Source organism: Diceros bicornis, chromosome 23, assembly GCF_020826845.1.
Source record: "Diceros bicornis minor isolate mBicDic1 chromosome 23, mDicBic1.mat.cur, whole genome shotgun sequence".
Taxonomy (NCBI): domain Eukaryota; kingdom Metazoa; phylum Chordata; class Mammalia; order Perissodactyla; family Rhinocerotidae; genus Diceros; species Diceros bicornis.
The window spans coordinates 22,798,947-22,822,968 of NC_080762.1; the positions used below are offsets into that span (position 1 = coordinate 22,798,947).

The following is a 24,022-nucleotide window of genomic DNA, read 5'->3' on the forward strand; positions in this document are numbered from 1 at the left end:
CAACATCCACGTCCCACTGCCAGGAGAGCCCTGTCAATCGACGCGGCTGGGCAAGGATCACACGTCCTGGGCAAGGCGTCCCTTCCACAGGTGGAACTCTCACCGGGTCTCAGTTTCCAGCAGTTTTTATACCATCAGTAATTTTCAGAGTAAGCAATTACAGAGTTTGCAGAGCAAGCATTTAGTGTTTCCATGCACAAAATGGTTATCAGTGGCGTACGTGCACTGAGCCCCCTGGCTAACGTCCCAGCCCAGTAGTTGTGTACGTGCATTGTTCTCTTTGGTTATCGTCCCAGCCCGGCATAGATGGCCAGTCCATCCCGTGCTACGACGCTCCAAGAGCCTTGAAATGTTACAACCTGCAACTCCCTCTGTGAGAGAAGGGCCGGTTCCCACCACGCAGAAAGCAGCTTTGTATTTCTTTTTGTGCTGGTGGCTGTAGGTCAATGGAGCGGCCAAACATGGCTGTACTCATGTCAAGACATATTCGGCCGTGGCCGTCTCCATTAACCATAAGACACCATATGCACAGACAATGAACTTCGTACACAAGTACATAAGGCACATCCAAGAATCCAAAATCCAATGACTACAATAATTATAAAACTATCTCGCAATAAAGGACCCAAACCCCAAAGTAACCAATCAAACAACCCCTTAGAATATGAAATGTTATTAACTTGATCTTGCAAATCATGTACAGTATCAAAGATAACATTAGATAAGGTAACACTTAGGCCTAACAAACCAGCTTGTAGAAGTCCAGATCAGCCCCCATCACGGAGGGTAGCAGAAGGCAGGGTAATAGAGAAATTATCTTATATTGCGAAGTTGCTTGTTGTTTCTGAGACCAAATTTTTCGGCCATTCGTAGTCCAGGTTATAGGCCCCACTGGTGTAGAGCAGTTGGTCTAACAGTGCAGGGTCAAAGGTTGTCCTACAGAGGCAACTAATGCCTCTGTGTGTAGGTCTGCAGCAGACATGGAGGTGCAGCACAGCATAGCGAACACAGCAGGAGTATCTATTCACGCAAAGAAACAGAATTTTTAGGAACATGATATAACTGTTCATTTCCTGGATACATAACTATGAGTGTTGCAGTGGGCCCTTGGGCCACTACTTCTGCGGCACGGGGAGCTGCATTGGATGGATGTGTCACCCACACTTTTGCTCCAGGTTTCCATTTATCTGTAGACCCAAATCCTTGCATTTTTCTTTTAGTTAATTCACTTGGAGGTTGTCCTTGTGACACATTTGGAGTCAGGAGCGGAAGCACCAATAATTGCCCCACTCGTTCCCCAGACTCTACAGTTAGTACTGTGTCACTACCATTATATAATATAAATTTTATTTCTCCCTGGTAATCTGGATCAATAACTCCTCCCAGTACATTAATACCTTTTGCTGCCAGTCCAGAGAGTCCTTTTAACAAACCAAAGGTATTTTTGGGAAATTGTACCCCTATCCCAGTAGGGACTATAGACTGCTTCTTAGGGGGCAATTGAATAGAATGAACAGTAGATAAATCCAATCCAGCCGCTTCGGCCGTGGCACGAAAAGGCGGTTTAGCAGACTGAGTCAGGGGCCAATAGGTTAAGGTCATAAGCTCATGGGTGGCGGCTGCCACTTCTGTAATCTTTGCTGGTAACAACCTTGACAGAGGAGTCTCATTAGGGCCTAGTGGCCTGTTATTTAACATATTTAGAGCAGTACTTAGATGGTTGTGCCCCCCCCTTTAATGAGCCATGACCAAGTTTCCTCAATTGTTGTTTAAGCAATCCATTCATTTGTTCTATGATGCCTGCAGCTTGGGGGTAATAAGGTATATGATAAATCCATTCTATATAATTTTCCTTGGTATAAGTTTGAATCAACTTACCTGTAAAGTGGGAACCGTTGTCACTCTGAATTTGCCTTGGTGTTCCATAATATAACTTGATTGTATCTAATAATTTTATGGCACTCTGTTGGGTGGCCGCTTTAGCTGGTATAGCCAATAAATAACCAGAATATGTATCAACAGCAGTGCAGGCATAAGTATATCCACAAGAATTTGGCAATGGTCCAATAAAATCTATTTGCCATGTATGGGCGGGAAATAATCCCTTTTGGATATGACCTTGGTAGGGGTGTGGAACTCCCCGTTTATTTAACTGTTGGCATAACTGACATTGTTGTACTGCAGTGGCAATATCATCATGGGTGACAAGGATTCCCCTTTGTTGTGCCCACCTGTATGAAGCTTGTTCTCCCAAGTGTCCACTCTTTTTGTGGACCTATTGTGCTAAGCCTGGGTTGTGTGTTGCATGACTTCGCACCAGCTGATCAGCATAAGAGTTATATTTCTGTTCTGTAGAAATTAAAGAACTGTGAGCATCAACATGAAATACAGTAACAATTGTATTTTGGTATCCTAATCATATGTCTTTTTGTAATTTCTTTTTTAAGTTAAAAAACTTTAATTTTTGGCAGAAGTTTATCAAAAATATCAAAAGATTTTAAAACACTTGGTCAAATAGGAAATAATGCCTAGTTATTTATTTAATCAAGTGGATAACAAAAATAGTGAAAGGCAAACAGAGAGTTAAAACAGTCAAAAAACAAAAAGAAAAACCTTAATAGAGAGACTTCAGTCTTTTTGAACATAGGAAATTACTTTAACAAAACATAGGTGTTTTGTCTTTTACATAGACTTACTCAAAAGAGCACCTTTTAATCTCTATATAAAGAGCAGACTAAAAGTTTAAGAAAATTACCTTTATAAGAGAGAAAGTCAAATTTTAATTTTTTATCAGCTTCAGCTTACTCTAGCCAACTTGATCATGTGCAAAACTCCTCAGGGCTTTACTTTCACAAAGCTTCTGTCACTTATTTTTTTACATTTAGAATTTGTCCTACGCCTTTTTTCTTTTCTTAGTACTTTAGGACAAATTTATTTTTCTTAACAAAACAAACATAAATATCTCTATTCTTTATACCTTCTTTATGGACAACATACCTTTTGCTTTTTTTGTATACAGACTTTCCAGAAATGTGTACTTTCTCATAGAAAATTCCTCAACATGCACATAACATGTTTATCAATAAATGTAAGCATCTTTCAGTTTTTTTTTTTTTGAGATAAGAAACCATAGGCAGACAAATTTATGCTTAGTAACCAATTTTTAATGTTTTATCTTATGTGGAAACGACCCAGAGACTCAATAAATTTTTATCAACTTAATTTAGCAAAACTCTAAAGCTTCAAGTTACCAAAAAGATTTTGGAAGCTGTTTTTGAAATAACTTTGTCTTTTAGAAGCCTCTGTGTATTAATTAAAGATTGCATTTCATCGTGAGAGGTTTCAAATCCTCTCTTTTAAGGGCGACCCTTAAGGTGAACTCATCAGATTCTCCAGAATAGCCATTCCAATTTTAAATTACTTCAAAAGTTTAAATTGAAATTTCCCCATTTTGGCCACTTTTCCTCTCTGGAGTCTATGGAATATTGTGGCCATGTGGTGTTACAATAAAAAAACCTATCTTCTTGGATATGGGCTCCTAGCTGAATATAGCCCGTTTAGCCAAGAGGTGGCCCAGAGGGCTCTCCTTGGGGACAGATGGAACTTCCCCCCTTCGAAATTACAAACATACAGAATAGACAGTTAAATGGGATCCCAAACAGAACAGATAGATGCATCTAACAGATTCCGGGTAAAAGTCCTACAATTATTCCCACTCCAGTAGGGATAGCCCTGCCTCTTAAAGAGACAGGACTCCAGATGGAGGGGAAGGGAGTTCTTGGTGTAAGCAAAAACAAACAAATAGGCAAACAAACAAATAATTCTAGAGGCTGTTTCCCTGTCATAAGAAAAATGTGCCCAGGGTCAGCGGTGCCAGGTCAGATGGAAAGCACTGGGAGCAGTCCCTAGGGCAAATCACCTAGGCAGCTGCTGGACTGTTTCCCAGGACATCCCACCCGGCCCAGGGCCGCTGAGCCACGGACAAAGAGCCTCCCGGCTGGCTCGCCAAATTATTATTGGATACATATTTAGGCTCTCTATTTGTCACTTAAGAGGGGCCAAATAAAACTAGAATGCCAGGCTCACGGCAAGGAAAGAGTTTCTATTTTGGGTGACATCAGCCGGGACTGTAAATTTGAAACTTCTTTTTTCAAGAGTACATTCTCCCTTGTATTTTATCCCTATCTTCCATAGCCCGACGATAAGCAGTCAATAAACATTAACCTCGCCGTGCCAGAAAAGAAACATTATCTCTTTTTTCCTACTGTCTGCAAAGTTTTGGTCACATCCAATGATTCATATATCGCAGACGAACATCTCAAGAGTCACATAATCCTGACCTGTGAGTCCACTCCCCAGCCAGAGTGCAAGAGGGAGGGTCCTCCCATCCTGGAATTTCTTCCACCTTGGCTTCAGTTACCTTTCGTTTGAATAGGAAAGGCATCTCCTTAATCGAATCCTGCTCACAGCGCCAATTATGTTATGAGAGGTTCGGGGATTCGATCGGAGACGTAAAAGACACTTTCCACTCCAAACAAATGGACTGAAGGTATATTTTATTATATAGAGGATAGTAAAGGCGACAGTCTGCACACAGATCCAAATAGGTCAAATATTAAGAGGGAAAAAAAACATCAGCCCGACTGGAAAGGGAAAGCACCCACATCGGCTGAAGAGAAATGACACAAATCAACCAGAAAGAGAAACACCAGGTTGACCAAGAAGAGAATACATCAAATCAATTACTTCATATCAAATCAATTACTTCACATCAAATCAGTTACTCACAACATCCACGTCCCACTGCCAGGAGAGCCCTGTCAATCGACGCGGCTGGGCAAGGATCACACGTCCTGGGCAAGGCGTCCCTTCCACAGGTGGAACTCTCACCGGGTCTCAGTTTCCAGCAGTTTTTATACCATCAGTAATTTTCAGAGTAAGCAATTACAGAGTTTGCAGAGCAAGCATTTAGTGTTTCCATGCACAAAATGGTTATCAGTGGCGTACGTGCACTGAGCCCCCTGGCTAACGTCCCAGCCCAGTAGTTGTGTACGTGCATTGTTCTCTTTGGTTATCGTCCCAGCCCGGCATAGATGGCCAGTCCATCCCGTGCTACGACGCTCCAAGAGCCTTGAAATGTTACAACCTGCAACTCCCTCTGTGAGAGAAGGGCCGGTTCCCACCACGCAGAAAGCAGCTTTGTATTTCTTTTTGTGCTGGTGGCTGTAGGTCAATGGAGCGGCCAAACATGGCTGTACTCATGTCAAGACAATGACCTGTGAGAAGACACAAGTACCTTGGAATGCTCAAGGTCAAGCCACGAACCTGAGGGTCCCTGAATACTAGCCTTTTTTTTAAGTTGAAATTCCTAAATAAGCGCCCCTTATCACTTCTTTTTTTCCATGTTCACAGAAAAAAAAAGTTTATTGTGCTTTTGACCATTTAATGGAAAATCCCACATTCCTCCTGCGGTGACGGCCCCGTGATATGCAAATTAGGTGACTTGCCCAAAATAGGGCTGCCAGATAAACTATAAGACATCAAGTTTAATTTAAATTTCAGATAAATAATGAATAATTTTTTAGTATAGATATATCCTGTGAATTATTTGCAATATATTTATACTAAAAAAAAAAAATTATAGTTTATCTGAGGTTCAGAATTAACTGTGTCCTCTATTTTATTTGCTAAATCTGGCAAACCTAACCCAAAAAGACACCAAGACTGAGTTTCTGTCTTGTCCATCATGAGGGAAAACATAAGAAGCTTATCTAGTATTCTTAGGAGTCACTTAAAACAGTAAATTGTAGCATTGATATTTTAATATAATAATCAGGATATAAAAAATATAGTCATTCGTCGCTTAACGACACGAATACGTTTTGAGAAATGAGTTGGTAGGTGATTTCATTGTTGTGTGAACATCATAGAGTGTACTTACACAAACCTAGATGGTGTAGCCTACTACACCCTTAGGCTATATGGTACTAATCTTATGGGACCACTGTCATATATGCAGTCCATTGTTGACTGAAATGTTGTTATGCAGCACATGACTGTATTTTATATTTCACAATTATGTATTATGTTATAATTATTGATTGGTTATTAGATTCATAAAACTCACCAAATAAAAGTATTAATTTATTCATTCCTACATATAATGCATAATATGTCACAGAAACACTATATCTGGACCAAAAAATCTAAATACTTTCCATTTTCCAATGATAGTAATTACTTACCTTTAAAAATTATTTTTGCCCATTTTTTGTCTTTTAAAAGACATAACATGTTTAAGGGCACATAGACTAAAATCACTTCTAAAAGATCAAATGGTAGTATAAATCAATGCTCTTACCTATTAACCAGTTCAAGAATGATAACGTCAAAGGTTCTAACGTGTTTACTTCAAAGGTGGTATTCAAATATGTTATTTAGAATACTATGCCTAATGTATCTATCAAGAAATAAGCGCTGTTATCTAATTTTTATAGTTTTTTTTCAAAGACAACTCTGTTTTTTTAGTAGTCCTTTTTTTTTTTTGAGGAAGATTGGCCCTGAGCTAACATCTGTTGCCAATCTTCCTCCTTTTTTTCCTTTTTCCTCCCCAAAGCCCCAGTAGATAGTTGTATGTCATAGTTGTACATCCTTCTAGTTGCTCTATGTTGGATGCCGCCTCAGCATGGCTTGATGAGCAGTAGGTAGGTCTGTGCCCAGGATCTGAACTGGCGAACCCTGGGCCACCGAAGTGGAGTGTGCGAACTTAACTGCTACGCCACCAGGCTGGGCTCTGATTTTTATAGTTTTTAATACCTTCTAGATCTACTACCACCTCCTCCATATGAATCTCTATAACTTCCTTTTTCGTAATAGCCCCCTCTTCTCCTATAATCTCCTTTCCCACCATCTTTCTTGGAAACCCCCTCCTGTACCCCAATTTCCACCATCTCTTTCCTTCCACTCTCCCTCTGAGTCCTCTACTCACTTCCTCAACCACCTCAGCCACCCCTCCACATCCACAACCTCATCTACCACCACTACCACCACCACCACCCCAACCATTGCTTTCACTACCTGTTTCTTTTTGCATTTCAGATAGTGGTAGTTCAATTACATTTGTTCTTCCTTCCCTGTCAAGCACCCTTCCCATTAGCACCTTATTAATGGCACATGTTGTATTCTCCTGGCTTGTTCTACTACTTGTTCTAATGATCTTGGATGGATCTTGGATGCATTTCATGAGCAGCACATAGATGTGCCAAGGTCATAATTGTCATGTGTGGAAAGAAATAAGGCTTAGGCTAATAAATTCTTGCTATGTCATCATCTTTTTCAGTTGAACCAAGGTCACATATTTTCTGCAGGAGTGTTTAATTTAAACATACAAATGCATTATGTTTAAAATGATAACCTCATTCAATGGCATGTTTCCATTAAGATATAGACAACTGCTGTTTCCTATATCACATCATTATGCTTATCATATTATCATTTGGAGAGTTTTTATATTGAAAAATCCCATCCTTAGCACAGAAATAAGTTTTTGGACTAAAATGCTAAATACATGGAATGAAATCTCCTAGTCCACGTCTACAAAATTAGGGCTAAGTTTTATGTATGCATTTTAAAGACAAATATAATTTTTATTCTATGTGATGATTTCTTTGAAGTTAGATAGAAATATAGTTAATTTAGTATTGCAATGGCCAGGTAAATATACTGTGACCAGGCTGGTCAAAATATTTTGCCAAAAATTATTTAAAAAATAAAATATTGATAATGAATCTTTAGTCTTACTCTTGCTTTAATATTAGAGTTTCTTAATCATGTTTTTTTGCTTGAACCATCAGTAGTTAACTATAGAAGTAGGAAAAATGGGATAATAAACAAAGATTAATTTTTAAAAAATATGTCAAGTGCTGCCTAAGAGAAACAAGTTTGTATCTTATCCCCCTTAATTCAAATAGAAAAATCTTCTCAGGGGAATGCTAATAGCAATGCTGCATTAGATTTACTACACGTGTACTTTTTAAGCAACTAGTATGTCTTAGACTCTTGGGGTGGGGAATAAAGAAATGAATAAGACATGTTCCTGATCATGAGGAACTTCTGATCTAGCTAGCTGGCTATGTAACCCTACATTTACAGTGATAAAGTTTAAGGCTATAAAAGAGTTACAACAAAAGTATCACAGTGGTGGGAGAATTTCCTGTTGGAATGATCCAAGAAGACTTTTTGCAAAAGATATTGTTTGAATTGACTGGAATTTTAGTTGGTGAAGATGAGCAAAATGGAAACATGGTATATTGAAACATTTGGTTTGGGATCTGATGATAGCCCTAAATTCAAACCTTGAGCCCACCATTGTATAGACTGAGGAGAGTTACATAGTTTCCTCATTCGTAAAGTGAAACTGGTTAAGAAACTTTCTCAGTCTTCTGATATCTAACATAGAACTCATAGATTAAATTAGATGGATGGATGGATAGATAGATAGATAGATAGATAGATAGACAGATAGATAGATAGATAAAGTGGTCAGCAGTGTGATGTGCTACATAAAATCTGGGTAGGGTGAAATGTGAAAGGCAAAGATGAATGTTATTATGAACACTAACAAAGTCACAATAATAAGTTAGTGGAACTTCTCCAGCAGAGGAAAGGGAAGGGGCAGAGAAGTGGGGACACTCAAACTTCATCTCCCATGTATATTTCCCTGTGGTATCGTAATAGTAGGATTTACTAGGCCTGGGTTCTAGAACACTTATCAAGTTCTGCCTCTTAGAGGCAACCCTACTCAACAATAGGCGATGGGTCATTTGTCTTTGGGGACTTCCAAGCTTTCTGTGTTTGTGTTTCTTTCCTTTTCCCCTCTGTGCATGACTGATAGAGTACTCTCCTCATTTTTAGAGGCATATAGTTATGGTAATATTTGCTTCTCATTTTATGCAATTAACAGTGATCCTCTTTGACTATATAAATTGCCTTTACAATCTTATTTCACTTTTCAGATTAAAAAGAACCATCACCTCCACTTTTTCAGAATTTGATCTTTCAAAGATTACTCCATTTTAGGGAATAGTACAGTCATGACCTGCATAGTGACATTTCAGTCAAAAGTGGACTGAATATATGATGGTGGTCCCATAAGATTAGTACAGTATACCCTAGGTGTGTAGTAGGCTATTCCATCTACGTTTTTTTAAGTACATGCTATGATGTTCGCACAACGACAATATCACCTAATGACGCATTTCTCAGAATGTATTCCCATTGTTAAGCAACACATGATTGTATCCCTATTTTATGGATGAATAACTTTAGAAGGAAACTGCAATAATAAAATTATTGTGCATTTACTCTGTGCCAGGAAGTGGCTAAGCACTGCATGCGTTTAATCTTATTTAGTCCTCAAAGATAACAATGATAAGTGAAAAAAGGATAGCAAGTGTGGCAAAATCTTGTTGTTGAATTTAGGTGATGGGAATATATAGGGTCATTATACATCATTAATTTTACATGTATTTGAAATTTTTCTTTAAAAATTTTGAAAACCAGTTATGAAGCCTATATTTCCCTATTTTACAAATGAGGAAACTGAATCTAAGTCAAATATCTTGACCACAGCTATTCAATAAAGAGCTAGAATTGGAACCCAACTTTTGTTCAAAGACTGCTTTTAATCACTACAACACACTGCCTATGTGCCAGGGACAATGTTTGGTGCCATAATTAAGTCACCTCATTTATAGTTTTCACAGTAGTCCTTCTTGGAATATGTTAATATCCCCACCTTGCTGAAGGTCAACCAGTTAAATGGTGGCAGTCTAGTCTGCTTTTGACATCAACCTTGTGGTTCTAAGACCAGTTTTCTTTCTCATTGAAGAAACCGCAGCACCTGGAAAGTTTACTCCAACCTGGCTCCAAGCCCTAACCTCCCAGTTGGAGCTCTTTGCCCTACAAATAATGTCCTTCTGTTATTTTCACAAAAACCATTGATTTCACATCGCTTTGAAAAAACACAAAATATTAATGGCAAAATTCTACAGACACTCAACTTCTGACGTGAGTTCATATACTCGGAGGATGAATTTTTATGATGTGCCAAAATATGAGGAATTATGATAACTACTTTAAAAGTTCCCAGCAGCATAAAACAGCTGGTAAATCACAGATAAGCCTAAGAGACATCAATCCTCATGATTTTGTGTGTGTGTGCTATTTGGGTACAGTAGAGCAAAATTGGTCAAATCAGACATACTTTATCTTATTCCACATGACTCCAGAGGGTGTAATTAAAACCAGTGATAGGAAGATGTGGAGGAAGATACTTTGCCTGCTTGTGAGGAACCACTTCCTGACAATTCAGACCGCCAAGAAATAAAATGTACTCCTATAAGATGAAGTCAAATTCCAACTCAGTCACGATTTGCAGCAATATTGTAGAAGAGAATTACACATGAATAGGCTAAAGGGCTTGATTTAAATACTCTCTGAAGTTCCTTCTGATTCCAAAGTTTGGGGATTCTTCAAAATTAAACCCACACAGAATGAGGCCATATGGAAAGAGAAATAGGTTACCTGTGAGGAAGATAGGACATGGTGGAAGAGGTGGCCCAACTTTAAAATTCTTCCCTTTGAGGACCTCTTTGACAATTTCAAAGCTCTTCTCCTAAGAATTTGATAGCAATTTTGTGATATTAAAAGATATAACAGGGGCCAGCCCTGTGGCGCAAGTGGTTAAGTGTGCATGCTCCGCTGTGGCGGCCCGGGGTTCACCGGTTCGGATCCCGGTCACACACTGATGCACTGCTTGTCGAGCCACGCTGTGGTGGCGCCCCATATAAAGTAGAGGAAGATGGGCACAGATGCTAGCTCAGGGCCAATCTTCCTCAGCAAAAAAAAGAAAAAAAGAAAAAAGAAAAAAGAGGAGGATTGGCATCAGATGTTAGCTCAGGGCTGGTCTTCCTCACCAAAAAAAAAATAAAAGACATAACATATACTCTCTGGGAACAGAAAAAAATTGTAATAATAAGCATGTCATAAAGAGCACAGTAGCACATTTGAATATTAGTGAGTATGGAAGGGAAACAGTTGTAATCAGATACTGGTAGCAAACATGGATCAATCTGATTCCAGCCATTGCTAATTACATATCAAAGGGTGTTTATGTTGTGGTGAAAAATAAACACATGCGAATTTAATATTTCTGATTTTAGAATTAACCATCTGACAGTTTCTCTACATTGATTTTAAGAATGTTTATGCTTATGGAAACATGTACAGATGTTGAACTTGATGAATTTTTATTAACTATCAGCACAGCCTTTCTAATTAATCTCAAAGAAACATTTTTTCCTGACTTATTTTGAAAGAATAGTTATTAACGTTTGGGCTCTGGGAACATCTTTTTTTGGGGGAGGGGGGTTGTTGCTTTTATTCCCCTTTGAGTAAACATTAGTTTTAAAATTCAGTGGGAAGGGGTGAAAGGGGGATTCAATGATGTTTAGTGACAAAAAGAAGAAAAAAACTGTTCATTTAGTTGCTAGTATCTTTATTTAGAAAGACAAGGAGTCATTATGCTTTTGCATTTTGTACAATGAAAATATCTAAGTCCAGGTGTAAACTTGGGGAAATATAAAACAAGATAAATTTGATTCAACATTTGATTGACTATGACATCATGGGTATATTATGGCTCTTTCCACAACTGCTAATAAAAAGTCACTTTGCCAGTGCAGGAAAGGAGAGTGCTGGATAAGTGACACAAAGAACTTTGAATTGCATAAATTTCGCGCATTTTCAATCTTTCAAACTAGCAATGAATTAAAATGTCATTCTTTATTTGTGAATGCTAAAATCACACAAAAACACTTATTAATTATGAACCATAAAGCATATTGGATTTAATTAGGCCTAATGTAATTTTTTGGTCCTCTAATACCACAATTAATATAAATGAAAAGGGTATTGGTAATGATGATTCTAGATCTATGTTAAGCATTAATTTATTCATTCACTCAATTAATGTATATCATGTATATTAAATTATTTGATAGCTCTGTAAATGATTCTGACATCCACCCAGGTTTGGAAATCCTTGGCCTATATATAACAACACTATTTATACTAGCTATTCTTATTTGGTATCAAAACAGAAAGATAAAACAGCGATAGAGATGTCTCTAATATCTTTCTGTTCTCTCCCATTTCTGCTGCCATGATGCCACAACTAGCCCTCATTGGCACTTGCGCTGACTTTCACAGGAACCTCCTGACCTTTTTCCTTCTCCCCTTTCTCTCTATTTGGCTATTAAAATACCCAGGTTACTAAAGCCTCGGTCCTTGCTCTAAATTGACTCTATAGACGTTCTCATCCAGTCCAGTGATTTCAATCACCATCTTTACAAGGGTAACTCACACATTTTATGTGCAGCCCAAATCTCTTTCCTGAGCTTCATGCTCATCTATTTCACAGTTTAATGCTCATCTCTCAAATGAGAGACAAAGATACCCCAAACCTAGCTTGTTTAAAACTATGTATATTATCTCCCTGGATCACCTAATGGCCTGCCAAGCTGGTCATCTTTATCATACCAAAATTCATCAGTGACCCCAAGTTTACTCCCTAGACTACCTTTCTGGTGTCCCCATAAGCTGGGACCGTGGATCTTTCCATGTTTTTCATGTGTTGAACTCTTTTTTAAAATATCTCCTGTTTTGCTGGCCCAGTGGTGTAGTGGTTAAGTTCAGGTGCTCTGCTTTGGCAGGCCGGGGTTTGTGGATTTGGATCCCGGGCGCAGACCTATACACCACTCATCAAGACATGCTGTGGCGGCATCCCATATACAAAGTAGAGGAAGATTGGCATGGATGTTAGCTCAGGGACCGTCTTCCTCAAGCAAAAAGAGGAAGATTGTCCCTGAGCTCACAACTTTGCCAATCTTCCTCACCAAAAAAAATAAAAATAAAATATCTCCCATTTCACACAAATCTGCCTACTTCCCTTTCCCAAAACACTCTGTGTCTGCCTGCCTAGCCACTTTTCTGGATGTTAGTCCCTTGATTTGGACAGTTTTCCTCTCACAGTCAATATTCTTGCTGGTCTTGATGGCCATTCCCATGAAACACTCTCTAATCACATCCCAGGAAGGAACTTTCCTACCTCTGTGTCTCATAGTCCTCATAATAATTTACAACATTCTGTCTTTAATTACAGTTACTTGTAAACATGACTTACATAGTCAAGGGTAGGAACTAGATTTCATTTCTTTTTGAAAACCTGACACATCCTGCAACAGTCCTAGGAACATATAAAACCCTAAATAAATAGTTATGAAAAAAATTAATCGTTCCACTCTCTGCAGCTCTATCTTGCTCTTAAAGGCAATTTATTTTCCCAATTGTTCAGTGGTTTTCTGCGTATTTGTTTTTTAAAGTAAAAAACAATGTATGCATATCTTATAGAAACTGAAAGTATTGAAAAGTATAAAGAAGATAAAAATTACCTATTATCCCATCACCCTTGGGTAAACACCTTCAAAATTTTGCACATTTCCTTCTAAATTCTTTTCCTATGCCTATATGTAGGCATTTTGTGTAGTTGCACATAGCATAGATGTTTTTATGATATACTTTTTAGTTTTATGGTGCACCCTATAGATTTCCGCAATTTTTAAAGCAGCCAATCTAACACAACCTTATTACTCATAAGTATAAATATTATCAACAATGTTTCCGATGGTTTTAAAATATTTATTAGTAAAGCCTGAAATACTCTATAAATATTATAGAGTAAATGCAAATAAGGGCTCCAAGAAGAAAAGAACTAAGGCAGATTTGGTTATAGTCTTATGATTCTGTATGTATATAATTTAAGTTTAGAATAGAACCTGAAGTGTTTGGGAAATTTGTACTCATATTTCCAAGAATACAAAATAAAAGAAAGCAATAGTTATGAAATAAGTGTGCTCTTTCATTTATTCTTTTAAAAAAATTACTAAACACTCGGCACTGTATCAGATACACAGTGAATAAGACATACCAGGTGGCTGTGAACATATATTCTAATTAGGGAGACAGACAATCTATAGTCAAACAACTAATTGAAATCAATACAGCTTGTAGTAAGTGTCAAGAAGGGAATACAAAGGATGTTGTCTAAGGAACAACTAGAGGGATTTACTTTAGAAAGGATAATCAGAGAAAGAATCAGCTATAAGAAGAACAGAGGACCCACTCCTTGCAGCAGACTAGAAAGTACACTGTGCTGAAGACAGACATGGTGTGTTATCTCTTGGAAAGGACAGAAGGCGTTGCTAAGGTTGGCAATAAAGTGAAGAGCCGTATAAGGGGAGTTTGGAGAACTGGGCAGGACTCGGATGATAACGGGTCATATATTTCATCTTAGCTATTCTGCAAGGGTGTAATATGTTAGATCTATTATACATTTAAATATAAAAGCTACTTAGACTGTGCAATTCCTCCCATCACTTCTTCATGTGTTTATTTATGTATGTACACATATAAAGACAGCAGTTAATATTTACCCGTCTGATTACAAATGAGTACATTTTCTAATTCAGTCATTTATATAGCTCATTATAAAAATATATTTTTTTAATTTGGGTAAAACTGAATGCATTTAATGCAATGGTGCATGCAGAAATGTTCACTGGATCTGAATTGCTGTGATTACAAAGATGAGGATGTGAAATTCAAACATATTGCAGGAAATTTATACCCAATATCAATTACTGCCGGTTTGTATTTTATCTTCCTTAAATAAAAATAATTGAAATAGGAATCCATGGAAATGGAAAATAAGTCTGAATATCACTTCAATAAATTACTTTGTTAATTGTTTACGCCATTAACATCTCATATTAAATCTCATAGATGATCTTAAAACGTATGAATTATTCACAATTTTTAATCTGTAGGCCATTTCTTACCATTCAGACACTCCTTGGCTGCATTTTGCCCCCATATATTTCAACTGTATTATGAGCCTGCCTGGAGTTTAGTAAACCTGGCCAAAATGTACCTTATGCTTATGTGGATACTCTGTGTTCACATAACATAGTCTACACCAACTCCCTCCATCTTATTGCTGTTTTCAGCCTGCATTTACACCTATTTTCTTTTCATCTATTTCCCATTGTGATGCAGCTGTGATGACGAGAGAGGGCTCCATGATGTCTGGGCTGAGAGAGCTCATGTTTGTACACAGTTTCTGACCAGAGAACTGGGAGGCCAGGCCACGTGGGCCAGAGACTGAGCAATGACATCAGCTGAGCCCACCTCCAGCTCTGCCGATGACTGTAGAGCTACCATTTCCATCTTCTCAATGACTGGTTTCTGGAACTTGAGGATTTTAGATGACTAAATTCCTTAAAAATCAAGAAAAGTCATAATATGTAAGCAAAAATCATTAACATATGGATGACTATGGAAAATTCAGAAAAAATTATTTAGTTAGTTTTCTAATTTTTCTAGTATACTGGTACCTAAGAGATGGGGAAATTTACTTCAAACTAGATATTTTTTTAAGGAGAGAGAGCATTTGAGCTGGAACTCAAAAGATTCACCTTTCTGAGTGAGCAAGAGCTGGAAAGAGAGAGACATGATGGTTCCAGAATCTCCAAAGCCTACAGATATAAGTAAGTAGAGTAAAATGTAGATAAATATCTAGGCAGAGAGAGTAAAAGTTAGCTGCTAAAATTCTTTGGGTTCTGGAAATGAAAGACCACATGTTAAGTAATCCAGCATAGCCATAATTCGTAGGCAAGGCTTGGGAATGAATTAAAACATAACCCTAGCTATTTTATACCTCAAAAGTGAAGCAACAGAAGCCTAAGAAACACATCTGCCTTCCAGAAATATTCTTTACCTGTAGGAAATTCTTTACCTGTAGAAGAATATGATAGGTTGGGTGGTGTAAGGCTGCGCTGTCTAGGAGGTGGGGTAAACTGTCCAGAGGAAGTGGCCCTAGATATGCACTTTTAAAGAAGAAAGGGCATGTCTCTCCTCTGTGAAAAAGATACTGGTAGGTGTGTGCTTTGAAGGACTGAGCAATCATCCATCCTTGAATCTCACAAAAAAAGAAAAAGAGGATTTGATAAAATCTCCAGGGAGTTGAATAGATGAAGTGAAGAATTTAAAAAGATTATTGTAATTTTAAAAAATTCACATATTTTACTGTACTCTGCTATTCCAAAATGTCACTCCCTTCTCAACGACTGTGTTTGATATAACGTACAAATAGCCAGAGGTCTATGGCAACACTGGAATTGCGTAAGTCAACCTACTTGAGATAAAATGGATTCAGAACATCCCTGAGGCCAAGAGGTCTAAAAACTGAGCCTCTCTGTTCTTTGGCCCCAAAGACCAGAGACTAAGTGCAGGGTCATGCTCTTGAGTGAGAACTCAAGCCTTGTCTCCTGCTTGTCGGCAGTGTGGTGTTGGGCAAGTCATTTAGTGTCTCTATTAATTCATTTCCTAATCTCAAAGCGAGAATAATAATACCTACAAAACAAGGTTGATGAGAGCATCAAATACACGTGTAAATGCCCCATGATGCTGTTGATTATATAAGACCTAACATAATTAATATGCTATTAAAATTATACTTAATATATCAAAGCAATTCTTGATTTTCAAGAGGCTGCCAAGCACTGCCTTGTTAAAAAATATACATTCTCTGTGTATCACTCATTTATACTTTGGAGCAAGCAACCCAAGAAGTCTGATACTTGAATCTTTATGTTCAAGCTCTCAATTACACGTGACATGTCATTCTTCATTACCAACATATGCAGGCTGAAAGGAATATTACATATTTTATATCTCTTCTCTTATTGATTGTATTTGTAAGTAGAAAAATTGGATTATTCTTCAGTGGTTTATAACAGCTTATTTGTTTGCTGCTTCTGCTTCTTAATACTTCAATAACATGCAGATTTTGTGCCACACTGGAGCATGATTTAACAGATTCTTAAGCACTCTTCCCTCCCACCATCAAACCCAAGCAAAACTGCCATTTTTCAGAGTCAGCCAGAAGTGTGATGAGCTTGCAACAAACAGGATTTAAAGATCTAGAATCAATTGAGTATACTCAGCATTACTGCACTGCGTACCCCAAAGGAATGGCGAAATGACACACCAGCAGGAACTAATGGTTGACATCTTATGGAGCATGAGAGTGGTTTTCTAACAGTTGGCCGCGTGGGTTTGGAGGCTATTCTTTGGGAGACATATCACAGCCATCCACAGATATTATAATTACTGCATGTTCCAGGCTGAAATTATTGAAGCCAGCTTTATTGGTGTATCATTTGTTTTATATTTCCTCTCTGAGTTTATAAAATGGATAACTATTATGGATAACTGTATATACACAAAAACACACACAAAGAGAAGAGAATTATAACTATTTTCAGATTCTATTTTCATCTTTGTCAATATATTTATGCAGCACTACTAGTTTTCTCATTTCAGGGCCAGAACAAATTTTTAATAGTGAATTTAAATTTCATGCATTATTTGTTTCTTTTGTAATGGAGGTTCTTCTGTTGGCATGTGTGAGAGCACACACATGCCTTCTGTATTAAGAATGGAAGCAGGAGGATTCATTAAAGCACCTTTTTTCAAAATTGGACACAGTTTTAACAATTCATAGAATTGCTATTACAGGATTTATGGCTTAACTTCACTGAGGTAAATAAGCACTTTAATTCCATTTTAACCGGGAAAACATTTGCTAAGCTAGCCTGACACCTCCATGGACATTATCTGATTTGTCTCCCTGAGGCTTCTAGGCTACGTAGAAATTTATCTTTAGTGCTACATAAAATAATGCTAGAGTATTTGCCTGTCGGTAAGTAATAATTTTAGAGAAAGTGAAAATCAAGATAATTATAAAACACACTTGAATCATTTCTTTAGGGGAGGAGAAGTAAAGGTTACTATATACTCTGTTATTTTAGCTGTTAATTTTCTAGCATTTCCTTTCTGCTCCCAACAAGCTCAACAATTAGTTTCAGTCTCTCACTGTCACAGAAAAAAAAAAAAAAAAACATACTAGCCTCTCCCTATGTTGAGAATTTTATTTTATTTTTCTACTTAATTTGAAAGATCCAATTCTTGGGGGCTAAGTGAGCTGATGGTTCTAATCCTCACCTAATTTCTACTTTTACGGGGAGATCTGGGGAATCACAAGTTTCAATCTCCTCTTCTATGAAATGATTTTAGCAACACTTTTGGCTTAGTTATATGTCTTGAACTCTAATAGATTTGGGAAATATGTAATATATAGTTTTATATATATATAGTTCCACATATAGCATCAAATTTAACATACATGAATTATTCAAATGATTTTGACTAATATTGTTACCAGCATTCTTTATAAAATACTTTTTTATTTTGGAAATATTTACAAAAATTTCAGAAAAGATAACAAAGAATTACCCATAATTTCAAGTGACTAACCATTATTATCATTTTTATGTTTCTCCAGGCTGAAAATAAAACTCAAACCTCTGAGAGAAGTCAAAAGATGGCTGCATAAGCAGACTGAGCTCGCCTCCTCCCGTGGACACGGCCAATTTACAACTACTCATGGAAAGATTACCCTGAGACAGAACTGAAAACTGGATAAGAGGAACTCCTGCAACAAACGACAATCCTAATTGAGGTGGAAGAGGCAGAAACTCCCTTCTGGAGAGGAAAAACGCCGCCTTCACAAGCCGCCAGCTTCACAGCCACCTGGGAGCAGCTCACAGGTACGCAGCCCTCCCTGGAGGCGCGGGGCACTGACCAAGGGAACGCCCCCACTGTGGGCATTTTGTGGACCCAGCACAATCGAGACCTGCGGCATAATATCTGACTTTGCCTGCTACTAAAACATTGGGGAGTACCCCCAGGAAAGCTGGTTCACAAAGAAATTAAAACCGGCTCTTAAAGGGCCCATGCACAAACTCACCCGTTTCAGAAAGCAACCTAAAATCACCAGAAAGAAAGGTTCACAGTGCTTTGGTGAAGGGAGACTCACCTGATAGGCCCTGAGTGCATCTCAGTGAGGGGTGAGACCTCTCCAGGGACTGGGGCATTGGCGGTGGCCACTGTTGTGGCCTAGTGTGGGCGTGCTGACGTGGACACCATTGGAGATCTCCCTGAGGCCTGCTAGCCCAGGTCTGCCCCACCCACTAGAGCACCAATTTAATCCAGCTCAGCCAGGGCAGGCAGCCCACCCTAGAGACTGACCCCACCCAACAATAAGCCCTCAGGCAACTTGTGGGCCTGCATAGATTGGTGACTGGATTCTCTGCAGCCTGGCAACTTAGCCCACTTCAGTGGGGCAGGGGGTGCACAAGGAGCGGGTGGAGAGTGTGGGGTGGTGGTGGAGTGTGTGGGGCTCCCGCCGTGGAGAGACTGGGTCCACTTTGGGAGGTCGGGGCATGCACACGGGGCAGGGCTGTGTTGACTGTGTGTGGACCTGTGAGCGGTGGGGCTTGTTAGCTGCAGAAGACTTGTGCTTCTCAAAGACCCACATAGGGGGTTTGCCCCACCTTCCAAACCCTGAAACAATTGGGTGCTCCTGTGCTTGAGGTCAGCCCCACCCAGCTGCAATCCTCAGAGTGCTGAAAAGAGACCTAAAGGCTAGAGGCTTATAGCAATTGTAAGCCCAGAGCCTAACAACCTGCCATGCTGGGGGCCTACTCACTTAAAAGAAATACTGCAACACAAACGTGGTATGAGAACTTGCAGCCAACTGTGCTGGGGCTCCCCACACCTGATAAAGAGACTGAAGGGCCCACAACAACTACAAGCAGCTGAGCATTACAACAGCTGGCCAGGAGCATAACTCGGCCTTCATGGGCACCTACAGGGAGAGAAAATAGGCCACAACAGAAGGACACACATAGCCCACATAGGGGTCACCCCTGGAACATTGAGAAATGAGGGAAGCACACTGCAGACCTCCTAAGGCATCACTTATATAAGGTCACCTATCCAAGAGCAGGAGACATAGCTGACCTACCTAATACGTAGGCACAAGCACCGGGAAAGAGGTAAAATGAGGAGGCAAAGGAATACATTCCAAGTAAGAGAACAGGACAAAACCCCAGAAAAGGAACTAAGTGAAACAGAAATGAGCAACCTACCTGACAGAGAGTTCAAACAAAGAGTGTTAAGGATGCTCACTGATCTGGGGAGAAGAATAGATGAACTCAGTGAGAACGTCAACAAAGAAATGGAAGATATAAAAAAGAACCAATCAGAAATGAAGAATACAATACTGGAAATGAAAAATTCACTAGAGGGACTCAAAAGCAGAGTAGAGGATACAGAAGAATGGTTCTGCAAAATGGACGAAAGACTAGAAGAAATTACCCAAACTGAACAGGTAAAAGAGAAAAGAATTAAAAAGAGTGAGGACACTCTAAGGACCTCTGGGACAACATCAAGCACACTAACATCCATGTTATAGGTGTCCCAGAAGGAGAAGAGCAAGACAAAGGGGCAGAGAATCTATTTCAAGAAATAATAGATGAAAACTTCCCTAGCCTAAGGAAAGAAACAGACATCCACATACAGGAAGCACGGAGAGCCCCAAACAAGATAAACCCAAAGAGGCCCACACCAAGACACATCATAATCAAAATGTCCAGAATTAAAGATAAAGAGAGAATCCTAAAAGCTGCAAGAGAAAGAGGTTACATACAAAGGAAACCCCATAAGGCTATCAGCTGACTTCTCAGCAGATATCTTACAGGCTAGAAGAGAGTGGCACGATATATTTAAAGTGCTAAAAGGAAAAAACTTACAGCTAAGAATACTCTGCCCAGCAAGGTTATCATTCAAAATGGAAGGAGAGATCAAAACTTTCCCAGACAAGCAAAAATTAAAGGAGTTTGTCACCAAGTAACCAGTGCTACAAGAAATGTTAAAGGGACTGATTTAAGGGAAAAAGAGAAGACCACAAATAGGAAAAATTATCTATTTCCATGATAAGAATGTAATGGATACAAATGCACAAAAAAGAGGTTAGATATGATACCAAAAACATAAAGTGAGGGAAGAGGGGAGTTAAAGAGTAGAGCTTTCAGACCATCAATTCTGTATAGAAGGAGAAACGAACAGAGAAGGACTACTAAAACACTGAGAAAAAAAAAAGTTAAAAAATGGCAGTAAGTACATACTTATCAATAGTTACTTTAAACGTCAATGGACTAAATGCTCCAATTAAAAGGCATAGGGTGGCTGACTGGATAAAACAACAAGACCCGTATATATGCCGCATACAAGAGACACAATTCAGACCTAAAAACACTCACAAATTGAAAGTGAAGGGATGGAAAAAGATACTCCATGAAAATGGCAACAAAAAGAAAGTTGGGGTAGCAGTACTCATATCAGACAAAATAGACTTTAAAACAAAAACTGTAAAAAGAGACAAGGAAGGTCATTACATAATGATCAAGGGAACAGTCCAACAAGAGGATATAACACTTGTAAATATCTATGCACCCAATGTAGGTGCACCTAAATATACAAAGCAATTATTAACAGACATAAAAAGAGAAATAGACAGTAACACAATAATAGTAGGGGACTTTAACACTCCACTTACACCAATGGATAGATCATCCAAACAGAAGATCAATAAGGAAACATTGGCCTTAAATGACACACTAGAAGAGATGGACCTAGTAGATATATACAGAGCATTCCATCCAAAAACCGAAGAATACACGTTCTTTTCAAATGCACATGGAACATTCTCCAGGATTGATCACATATTAGGCCACAAAACAAGTCTCCATAAATTTAAGAAGATTGAAATAATACCAAGCATCTTTTCTGACCACAATGGCAAGAAACTAGAAATCAACTATAGAAAGAAAATCAGAAAAGCCACAAATACGTGGAGATTAAACAAAATGCTGCTGAACAACGACTGGGTCAATGAAGAAATCAAAGAAGAAATCAAAAAATACCTGGAGACAATTGATAATGAAAATACAACATGCCAGAATTTATGGGATACAGCAAAAGTGGTTCTAAGAGGAAAGTTTATAGCAATACAGGCCTATCTCAACAAACAAGAAAAATCTCAAACAAACAATCTAACAATGCACCTAAAGGAACTGGAAAAAGAAGAACAAACCAAGCCCCAAATCAGTAGAAGAAGGGAAATAATAAAAATCAGAGCAGAAATAAATGAAATAGGGACTAAAAAAACAGTAGAAAAAATTAATAAAACCAAGAGCTGGTTCTTTGAAAAGATTAACAAAATTGACAAACCTTTAGCTAGACTCACCAAGAAAAAAAGAGAGAAGGCACAAATAAGTAAAATCAGAAATGAAAGAGGAGAAATTACAACAGACACCTCAGAAATACAAAAGATTATAAGAGAATACTATGAAAAGCTATATGCCAAACAATTCGACAATCTGGAAGAAATGGATAAATTCTTAGAATCATACAACTTTCCAAAACTGAATCAAGAAGAAGTAGAGAATTTGAATAGACCAATCACCAGTAAGGAGATCGAAACAGTAATCAAAAACCTCCCCAAAAATAAAAGTCCAGGACCAGACGGCTTCCCTGGTGAATTCTAACAAACATTCAAAGAAGACTTAATACCTATCCTTCTCAAACTCTTCCAAAAAATTGAGGAGGGGGGAAGCTCCCTAACTCATTCTACGAAGCCGACATTACCCTGATACCAAAACCAGACAAGGACAACACAAAAAAAGAAAACTGCAGGCCAATATCACTGATGAACATCGATGCAAAAATCCTCAACAAAATACTAGCAAATCGCATACAACAATACGTTAAAAAGATCATACACCATGATCAAGTGGGATTTATTCCAGATATGCAGGGATGGTTTAACATTCGCAAATCAATCAACATGATACACCACATTAATAAAATGAAGAATAAAAATCACATGATCATCTCAATAGATGCAGAGAAAGCATTTGACAAGATACAGCATCCATTTATAATAAAAACTCTGAATAAAATGGGTATAGAAGGAAAGTACCTCAACATAATAAAGACCATATATGACAAACCCACAGCTAATATCATCCTCAATGGTGAAAAACTGAAAGCTATCCCTCTAAGAACAGGAACCAGACAAGGATGCCCACTGTCACTACTCCTATTTAACATAGTACTGGAAGTCCTAGCCAGAGCAATCAGGCAAGAAAAAGAAACAAAAGTGATCCAAATTGGAAAGGAAGAAGTGAAACTGTCACTATTTGCAGATGACATGATTTTATATATAGAAAACCCTAAAGAATCCACCAGAAAACTTTTAGAAGTAATAAACTAATATGGTAAAGTTTCAGGATACAAAATCAACATACAAAATTCAGTTGCATGTCTATACACTAACAATGAAGTAGCAGAAAGAGAAATTAAGAATACAATCCCATTTACAACTGCATTAAAAAGAATAAAATACCCAGGAATAAACTTAACCAAAGAGGTGAAAGATCTATACACCAAAATCTATAAAATATTTCTGAAAGAAATTGAAGAAGACACAAAGAAATGGAAAGATATTCTGCGCTCTTGGATTGGAAGAATTAGCATAGTTAAGATGTCCATACTTCCTAAAGCAATCTATAGATTCAATGCAATCCCTATCAAAACACTTTTCACAGAAATAGAACAAAGAATCCTAAAATTTATATGGAACAACAAAAGACCCGAATAAGTAAAGGAATCCTGAGAAAAAAGAACAAAGCTGGAGGTATCACACTCCCTGATTTCAAAATATACTACAAAGCTATAGTAACCAAAACAGCATGGTACTGGCACAAAAACAGACACACAGATCAATGGAATAGAATTGAAAGCCCAGAAATAAACCCACACATCTATGGACAGCTAATCTTTGACAAAGGAGCCAAGAACATACAATGGAGAAAAGAAAGTCTCTTCACAAATGGTGTTGGGAAAACTGGATAGCCACATGCAAAAAAATGAAAGT

The 24,022-nt window shown here is 38.2% G+C and overlaps 1 long non-coding RNA gene across 2 annotated transcripts in view; it reads left to right on the forward strand.

Moving 5' to 3' along the window:
- Positions 1-24,022, forward strand: part of LOC131420442 (uncharacterized) — a 253,162-nt gene that overhangs the window by 223,783 nt on the left and 5,357 nt on the right. For both annotated transcript variants that reach the window (XR_009223533.1, XR_009223534.1), the window contains exon 3: positions 18,524-18,788. This is a non-coding gene — a long non-coding RNA (uncharacterized LOC131420442). The remainder of the gene's footprint in view (positions 1-18,523; positions 18,789-24,022) is intronic.